A 9,688-nucleotide genomic window follows, 5' to 3' on the forward strand; every position below is an offset into this window, starting at 1 on the left:
GCTCAAAGAGAGGTGTTCATGCTCCTCCATGGTGGCGTGTGGCAAATTAGAAGGACAACAGGAGAGAGCCATCATGACTGATCATATATTGTAAATGCTTGATGGCTTCGACTCAACTGAATAGCTATCTAGGCGTGTCCACTGGAATGGTGATTGGATGGGTAATGGAGTTAAGAGTGACTGTTAGGCGGAGCACACATGCATAACAGTGACTATTTGTATTGTTTTAGCCACAGTACACCTGAATACTCATTGGTGTGAGTTAAAAGTATCTAATGCTGACTGATCCATCTTACTCATGGTTTGTGCTTCCCATCAAGAGAAGATAGACTTTAAAACAAACCTCTCCCTGTTTAGTTTGAACTGTATTATCAAAGTAGTTTTACAATGTTATCCAATAATGCTATTTCATATTTCCTCACATTAAGCCCAGCAATAATTGATCTAATCCGTGTGCTTTAAGAAATGGCTTCCTCCCAAGTAGAACCGGGATGTCCGTTCCCTTAGGCCAAGATTCAATCAGATCAAGTGTTAACCGGCAATAGCAGACACCTGCATAGCGGATGTTGCATTAGAAGTTCAGAACGAGAAAGTGTAGGCTATGTAGAAATAATTGCACTCAAATTACATTTCACATTCCAGTGTTGGAACTTGTAAACAAGGCTCCATGGGATTTCTGTTAATGCGACTCCGTGCAGCCAATGGCAATATCTGTTTTAGGTATAATGCCGGGAGCCAGTTGTGGATTTGACAGCTCTAACACAGTTCCACCTCCGACACCATCAAAACAACCGCTATGCGGATGTCAGCTAAAGCTGATCTGATTGAATAGAGCCCTTAATTGAATCAATCTGTTGGAGTGAGCTAGAGCATCCATGGCAGGGCATCCAAGACGTGCATGGTAGGGGCATCCAACAACAACCAGCTCGTAAGCATGATGTGGTCCTGGCTCTGGGTCTGTAGCAATGCCAGGCCTGGGCTTATGCCCACTGAGGATCTATGGAGCGGGAATGGCAGGCAGCGCTGGGTGCCAGGGGATTGGCAAAACCAAACAGGAGGGCATCAGTGTGCCAGCCAAACATGAAGAGGGTTTGGCATGAGTACCTCTCCCGAAGCAAACCCATTTCCTTACACTAATTAATTACCAATTAATGATATTGGCAAAATAAGCGTTTTCATCAGTGTGTTAATTGTTCTGCCACATTTCCAGGGGTGAACACAATTCTTCTCTAATAGTCCTGTGGAAGTAGAGTGAATAGGATTTTCTAAGCTTCAGCTCCAAAAAACGATATGTACCAGTTCCAATCTCAGGCATTTGCCCTGCTGTTTTAAGTCCAAGACTCTGCTGTGTGAAACAGGAGATATTTTCCCTTTTAGAGGCCTGCCTGAAACAGCTGTTAAATGGTGGTCCCCTGATAGATGGTAATGGAGGTGATTACTTTTACTGTGGAAAAAGGCTCTCTCAGCTACACACTGTCAGCAGCTCAGGGAGAGTGGGAGAGAAGAGAGGGAGGGAAACAGGTCAAGTGAGTGAGAGAGATAGATAGATAGAGAAACAGGTCGGGGGGGGGGGGGCGAGAGAGTGAGAAAGAGAAGCGAGAGAGAAAAAGAGAAAGGAAAAGTAGGAGAATTCATCACCACAATCTCCCTATTTCCATACTCCAAAGAAACACAGCAACTCCCAATTCCTACTAAGGAGGTACTGAGGGGAAGACATGGTTGTACGCAGCAAGAGATCCAAATTCAATGTAGCTGTCTTTGTCTCGTGATGTTTAAAGCCTGCAGCCTCAAACCACGCCCCTCTGCTTTGATAGTCACTAATGTTTTACATGAACATCTGCAGGCGAACACAAAGGAACTCATGAGCTTCTGAATTAGAGAGCTCTGCTGCTGCTTTGCTTTGTCTTTTCATTGATCTATTCAGACACAGCTGGAAGAGCTCAGTTTAATGAGATGCGGGAGTTCACTATGTCAAATTCATGCCGTTGGATCCTTTTCAAATAACAGTGTATATATGATGTTCATGTGATTTTATTTTGTCCTGTCAAGGCAATAAAAATTAAAAAAAACCTGCTCAAGAAAATATTATCTCTTGATACAGTATTGATGGGGAATTACGAAGCCCAAAAAGCATTGCAGAGTGATACAGTCCTCTCTTCATAGCTCAGGTATACAGAAGCACACCAGCAACATGGGAGCCCAGCTTGTGTCTCCAAACAAAGCTAATTGTTTCCGATCAGAGATGAGAGGCAGCTTGAGCAGGTTATCTAGTGGGACAAAAGACATCCTGGCCCCAGTGTCAACCGTCATCCACGTTAATTATTGAAAACACGTATGAGAGGGGAGTCATTTGCATATAGATAAAAGTCCATTCGATTTTGTTTTAAAAGGGGCATTCACCACGTTTCGGCTTTAATCTGTGAATAAATGTATGCAGTGTGTCCCACCAGCACCAATGCTTGTCAGAGCAGAGGAATGAAGATGTCTGCTGAAGAAGGAAGGGTTTGCTGGATTTCTACTAAAACTGTCAACAATGTAGAAGTAGTGAATGGGCCCTACTGCATGGGGCGGTCTTGCCCACCAGCTATTTCTCCAAAAGGTTTTAAAAAAAACTCCTCTAATGCTTCTGCAATGCACCTTAACAAATGCAATGTATTGAAAATAAGGAGAATTTGACCTGTATGTAATGAAATGACACCTGTTTCACTCTTGTTGACATTATGTGATAGAGATGGAGGTCAGCACTAATGAAATATGCTCAGTGAAAGGGATGTTGAATTATTCAGTCTTTGACAACTATTGAGACAGACAGCAATTTCCCCAAGTCAAGATGGTGCCATGAACATCTTTGTCTTAGATAAATGTTCTACAATCTTTTGGAAATCACCTTGGTATTGTGAAATTGGTAAGGTACACATTGGCCCCATGGCGCTCAAATTACATTTATTAGATCTGCCACAGGACATAGCAACAGCTCTTTGCGGTTTCAAGAGGCCACACCAGAGGCTATTTTAAATCTAGAATACTTAATTGGTGAAACTGTCACTTCTGTTTGGGATATTACAGCAACAAATAAATGACTGTAAACAACAGTATTTTTTTCTCACTTTGACATCATGGCACGCGCGCTAGCACAGCAGAAAAGACGGGTTGGCTGAGATTGAGAATGTCACGAAAACGATGCGCACGCTTCAATGAGACAGAAGGCTGTGTGTTGTGATTCTGGATGGCCAGATAGCTAGCAACAATGACAAGAAACTGCCAAGTGGGGAATCGTAGGTGGCTCATTTCAGTTAGTTTTGTCTTGTACTTGATACCATGTCTTGTTTTGAGATGTTTTGACTGATGTCACGTCTATGCTAATATGGCTAAAATTCGCTAGCTAGCTAACCAACAACAAGTGCTCATTGTGCAACTTTAATTATGTTTTCAATAAACATTGGAGACTAAATATAGTTTACATGTCAACAATCTAAACCAACCACATCTGTTTTGCCCTATAGTTGGAATAATGCCAGTCTGCAGGGTTGCCAGGTCTAGCTAAAGTTTCTAGGCCAATGACCCTTCAAAACCAGCCCAGGTCGGAAAACTAGCCCAAATGTTTTTTCCTGCAGCAAGAGAAGAGTTTATCGACGTAATTTGTAAAGACGTAGGCTAAGAAGCAAAATACGGTTTTCCATCAAAATAATAATTATTGTGAGTTTAAGAATATGTTGCTAAAGAAAATATAATTTGCCCTTATTAAACTCGCCTGATAATTTTCCATCAATGCATGTTGATTTAACTGGTTTTGACTGCTATGATTATGCAGTAAGGTCCGAGGAGTTGTGGTATATGGCCAATATTCCACGGCTAAGGACAATACTTCGGACACACCCGTTAGCCATGGTATACTGGCCATATAACACAAACCCCTGAGGTGCCTTATTGCTATTATAAACTGGTTACTAGAGGCCTCCCGAGTGAAAAAAAAATTGGTTCATCTTTGGGAGCAATTTCCAAACGCCTGAAGGTACCACGTTCATCTGTACAAACAATAGTACGCAAGTATAAACACCATGGGACAACGCAGCCGGCAATAATGACCATTGTTATGTTTGGAGGAAAAAGGGGGAGGCTTGCAAGCCGAAGAACACCATCCCAACCGTGGAGAGGCAGCATCATGTTGTGGGGGTGCTTTGCTGCAGGAAGGACTAGTGCACTTCACAAAATAGATGACATCATGAGGGAGAAAAATTATGTGGATATATTGAAGCAACATCTCAAGACATCAGTCAGGAAGTTAAAGCTTGGTCGCTAATGGGTCTTCCAAATGGACAATGACACCAAGCATACTTCCAAAGTTGTGGCAAAATGGCTTAAGGAAAACCAAAGTCAAGGTATTGGAGTGGCCATCACAAAGCCCTGACCTCAATCCCATAGAAAATTTGTGGGCAGAACTGAAAAAGCATGTGCGAGCAAGGAGGCCTACAAACCTGACTCAGTTACACCAGTTCTGTCAGGTGGAATGGGCCAAAATTCACCCAATTTATTGTGGGAAGCTTGTGGAAGGCTACCCAGAAACGTTTGACCCAAGTTCAACAATTTAAAGGCAATGCTACCGAATACTAATTGAGTGTATGTAAACTTCTGACCCCCTGGGAATGTGATAAAAGAAATAGAAGCTGAAATAAATCACTCTCGCTACTATTATTCTGACATTTCACATTCTTAAAATAAACTGGTGGTCCTAACTGACCTAAAACAGGGAATTTCTACTAGGATTAAATGTCAGGAATTGTGAAAAACTGAGTTTAAATGTATTTGGCTAAGTTGTATGTAAACTTCCAACTTCAACTGTGTGTGTGTATATATATGTATATATATGAGTACAGTATATATTTAAGTGGAAATGCCCTCGAAGCCGGTGTTTGGGCCTAACCACACCCCTGTCAATATATCCTCCAATATATTCTCCAAACACCGGCTTCGAGGGCATTATCACTTTTATACAATGGATTTCCAACATATTCAGATAATAACTGACATATTTTGATGAATTTATTCATACTATTTCATCCTTCCACAAGATTTAGTCCAGACACACATCTTTGGTTGCTAGAGACGCAACCCAGTCGTTCAGTCTTTTTGTTCTGTATCTATGGACGCGAGCGACACAGTTGTTCGTTCTCAATCTTCCATTGCCAAACTGGCTGGCAACGTTCTTATCCCTTGCTTGCTAGCAAGCCAACTACGCCTAACTTACAGTCACGTAAAAAAGTGCAGCCAGAATAACAGCAAAGTTGCTGCATTTGCATTTGTTTTCTAGTGACATTTATTTGGATGCATCCATAACAAGAAGCTAATGAGGCGCGATTTCGCCTGGCATAGAAAATGTGCTCACTCGTCAGGGCCTGTTGTTCAGCGGAGCTAGCCAACACAATCACTTCAAACTGAAGCTGGAAAGACTGCAAATTAGCTGCGTTTCATTTTACCTTTTTTCAATTGATATTTTTGTTGTATATATGCATAAAAATGTTGCCAGCTGATTCATGATTTTGACTGGCTGAGAAACGCTACTCCCGAAACGTTCTTTACTATGAGACAGCAGGAGATCGAATTTGAATATTAAAACAATGTTGCAAATGTCGGAGAGACAGACTTTATACAAATTTCTGCTGTTGAAAACTAAATGTTAGTCTAAAAGAAATGTGAGATAATGTCTAGATGCTTTTTGTACTGGAGATCAAGCTTATAAATTGCTTGGTTGGGGTGATGAGACAATGAATTGCACAGTCAGATGGAAATGAGTAAATAGGCATTTTACTGTCATAGATTTAGCCGGTGGAAACTTGTGGAATAGACACCGGATGGAATGCACTTTTAACCAATCAGCATTCAGGATTAGTCCCACCTGTTGTATAAATATATATAAACTGGTTACCAACGTGGTAGACCATGTGGTACATGGTCTAAATCAGGGCTCAAACCACCCAGTTTATAATTGTAAATAAATAATGTTTGTGCATAACTATAGATAAATCCGACAGATGAATTTGAGTGATGAAAGCTGGACAGAGGATCTCGACATTTTTGTGCAAGAAACACTTGAATGAACTTCAAAAAACTAAAGTTTGGCTATTTTCTGGCAATTGTGCTGTTATTGTGTGCCAGATGTTAAGACTACAAACCATTATAAATGGCCTATTTGCGAGATTGACTTGTTATTTCAATAGGCTGAGGCTCATCTGGGATTGTAATTTCAATTCAATTTTGCCATGGTTTGCTGAGCTAGATGCTGAGCTAGATGCAGGTAGCCTATAGCACCTGATAAACCAACATCTCATTTCAGGGATAAATCCACAATGAAACTGACATTAAATGTGGAGAATGATACATTTGAGATAGAACTGTGACAATGATCACAATTTAACTTCCAATTTAATTTATTAAACATGGCCCTTAATAATCGCATAATAACACAAGGCTACAACAACAAACTGAAGTTATAGGCATCAAAATTAAGAGCCTACTTGCTGGCCAACAAATGCAAAAATATAATTCTCCACATTTAATGTCAGTTTCATTGTGGACTTTTTCCCATAAAAGAAGCAAGCGAAGGGAGTCCATGACTTCCATTTCAAATTTCCACTCACGCAGCACTGGAGACCCAAGAACAGAGCATGCGTAAAACCCTTCGCTTGTTTTCCATAAAAGTGGACATTAGAGGGCAGTTTACTTTAATCCACCTCTGAGCACATTTATCTAAAGCGCTTTAGTGCTCCTCCATTTTTTTTTACCATGCTGCCTGACACTCCTCTCCATTTTAATCAACAAAACAATAACAAAGGCACTCGAGCGAACAGTGGCGCTGTTTCCACAAATGTGGATTCGATTTTTAAGCGATGTTTAAAAACGATCAAGAAATATTATTAATTTGCATAATCTTGAAAAATCACGGTTCCAAATTATTGCAGTACCACTTAGAAGGTTAACGTTTTACAAAGTCACAAAATCTGATTTCTAACTTAACTTTAACCACACTGCTAACCGTAATGCCTAACCCTAACATAAAATTAAGACCAAAAAGCAAATGTAGACAATTTTGACTTTACAGCTGGCCTATCTAAGGGGAAATCGATAATTTCTGCCTCCAGGAAGAGTCATAAACGTCCACATGCTATCACTTACAGTGTCAATAGCTAGATTTAGGACACACTTCTTGGACTTGGATAAATCTCTTGGAGGTTGCTTAACAGTTGATACTTACGTCTCTATTCAATCCGCATCGCTAAAGAGGCAATGTTCCCTCTTTAGCGGGGGTTGTATTCATGGCAATCGCTTCTTATATCGGCTCAATCGGAAATTACATTTACATTTGTATCGCAGAATTTGTATCGCTTCAGTTTTACAGATTGAAAAGAGCCCCTAGTCATTGTTCGAGATTACCTTTTTAGAGGTCCATTGGATGTTTCTAGAATTGTTTCTTGGACCGCCAGTTTACAATTCTGGAGGTCCATTGGGAGTGTGTCTACATCAAGGGTATTCAACCGGGGTTCTGAGGTATTGCAGAGGGCCCAAAAGTGAATTTCCCCCCCAAAATGTATATGAATATTGCTAGCAACAACAGAATAATCACATTTTGAATTACATACCTACAGTAGAAAATATGAGAATATCTTCTTTGTAATGATATCAACTTTAATTCTCAACTCCTAATATTGAGCAAACTACACTCACTGGAGTATGTTGAACTTGTATTACTATAGAACGTCGGTTATGTAATTATTACCCCAGCTCATTTGTTTTTCCAGAGGGCAATTCGGACGGGATTAGTTTTACCAAACTGACACCTGTCCAAATAAAAATGTCTCATTCAAAATTGACAGTTACGACGGAAGCCTGGAGGCTGTTCTAGACGTGAATATTTGGAGAAAGTCCAAATAATATCAAAAAGAACCATGAACTGTATGCAGACATTTAATTAACTGATGTATTGACAATTTATCAAATCATTGCAACAATGTCATCAGCTTTTAAAAGAGAAAAAAAGAGAAATGGGCACTGTAAACCTGATATATGACAGAACAGATCAGTCATCTGTAGGTTGCATGCATATCACTGGGGTTTTTTTGCAACATATTTTTGAGTGATCAATGTGTTCCCATGTTCTTACCCAAACTGTGAGCAGCACCTGTTAAATGCTCTAAGTAGCCTTCCACGAGCCTTGGCTTGTTCGAGCCAAAACGGCTTATAGTAGCAGGAGCCTATCTCAAATCAAATCAGATGTATTTGTCACATGCCTTGTAAACAACAGGTGTAGACTAACCGTGCTTACCTACGGGCCCTTCCCAACAATGCTGAGAGAAAAATAGAAAAATAATAGAAAGATAACTTGAGGAATAAATACATAATGAGCAACGATAACTTGGCTATATACACGGGTTACCAGTACCGATTCGATGTGCAGGGGTACGAGGTAATTGAGTAGATATGTACATATGGGTAGGGGGTAAAGTGACTAGGAAACAGGATAGATAAAACAGTAGCAGCAGCGCATTTTATGAGTCAAAAGAGTTAGTGCAAAGAGGAGGTCAATGCAAATAGTTCAGGTAGCAATTTGGTTAAATATTTAGCAGTCTTATGGCTTGGGGGAAGAAGCTATTCAGGGTCCTGTTGGTTCCAGACTTGGTGAATTGGTACCACTCGGTAGCAGAGGACAGTCTATGACCAGGGTGGCTAGAGTCTTGAAAAAATGTGAAGGCCTTCCTCTGACACCACCTGGTATAGAGGTCCTGGATGGCAGGGAGCTCAACCCAAATGATGTACTGGACCATACACACTACCTTCTGTAGCGCCTTGTGATCGGATGCCAAGCAGTTGCCATACCAAGCAGTGATGCAGCAAGTCACGATGCTCTCAATGGTACAACAGTATAACTTATTTCTGTAGCATGCGGCACCTTGATGTACAAGTACACTCCTGGGCAGGATGCTAATCTATCGAAGGACCGTACCCCTAATCTAACTCCTTACCCTCAATCTACAGTATCTCCTTAACACTGAGTGCCAAGCAGAGACGGGTTGGGTCCCATTTTTTGTCTTTGGTATGACTCGGCCGGGGATCGTACTCCCCCAACCTTCCAATCTCAGGGCTGACACTTTAACCAAAAGGCCACTGAATTGGTGTTGAACAATGTAATACCCCTCAAAACACAGGAATGTAGATTTACATGCAATAAGTACTATCCGAAGACCTAAGTTTGCCTAAAAACAGTAGGCTATTCTGGCTGGAATTGTTACTCTCCCATGTGAAAATTACTGACATGGCAGATTCGCAAGTGACAAAAATGAAGGATGTGGTGTTTTGTTCTCGTACACGTTACCTTACCTCTCCGAGTAAAATGAATCCTATCCAAATAGGGTTATAGGCTTTACTACTATAGCCATAGAAACAAATTGACTAACACATTCATAAATGGCAAAAAAGACAGTCAACAAATCATAAGGAATAAGATTTTGAAGGAGATATAAGAAAGCCCAGGAAATATTTATGTTTTTTTGGAGACATATTTGTCTCGGCACAAAACTACCACCATTCTTCCTTTCATTTGTATGGGTTATCTTCTGACAAGTCCCGAGGCTTGTGGGAGTCATAGTGCAAAATGGAGAACACCGTCGTATTCGCGAGAGTCTCATCTTTCCATAGA

Source organism: Salmo salar, chromosome ssa14 (genome assembly GCF_905237065.1).
Source record: "Salmo salar chromosome ssa14, Ssal_v3.1, whole genome shotgun sequence".
NCBI lineage: Eukaryota > Metazoa > Chordata > Actinopteri > Salmoniformes > Salmonidae > Salmo > Salmo salar.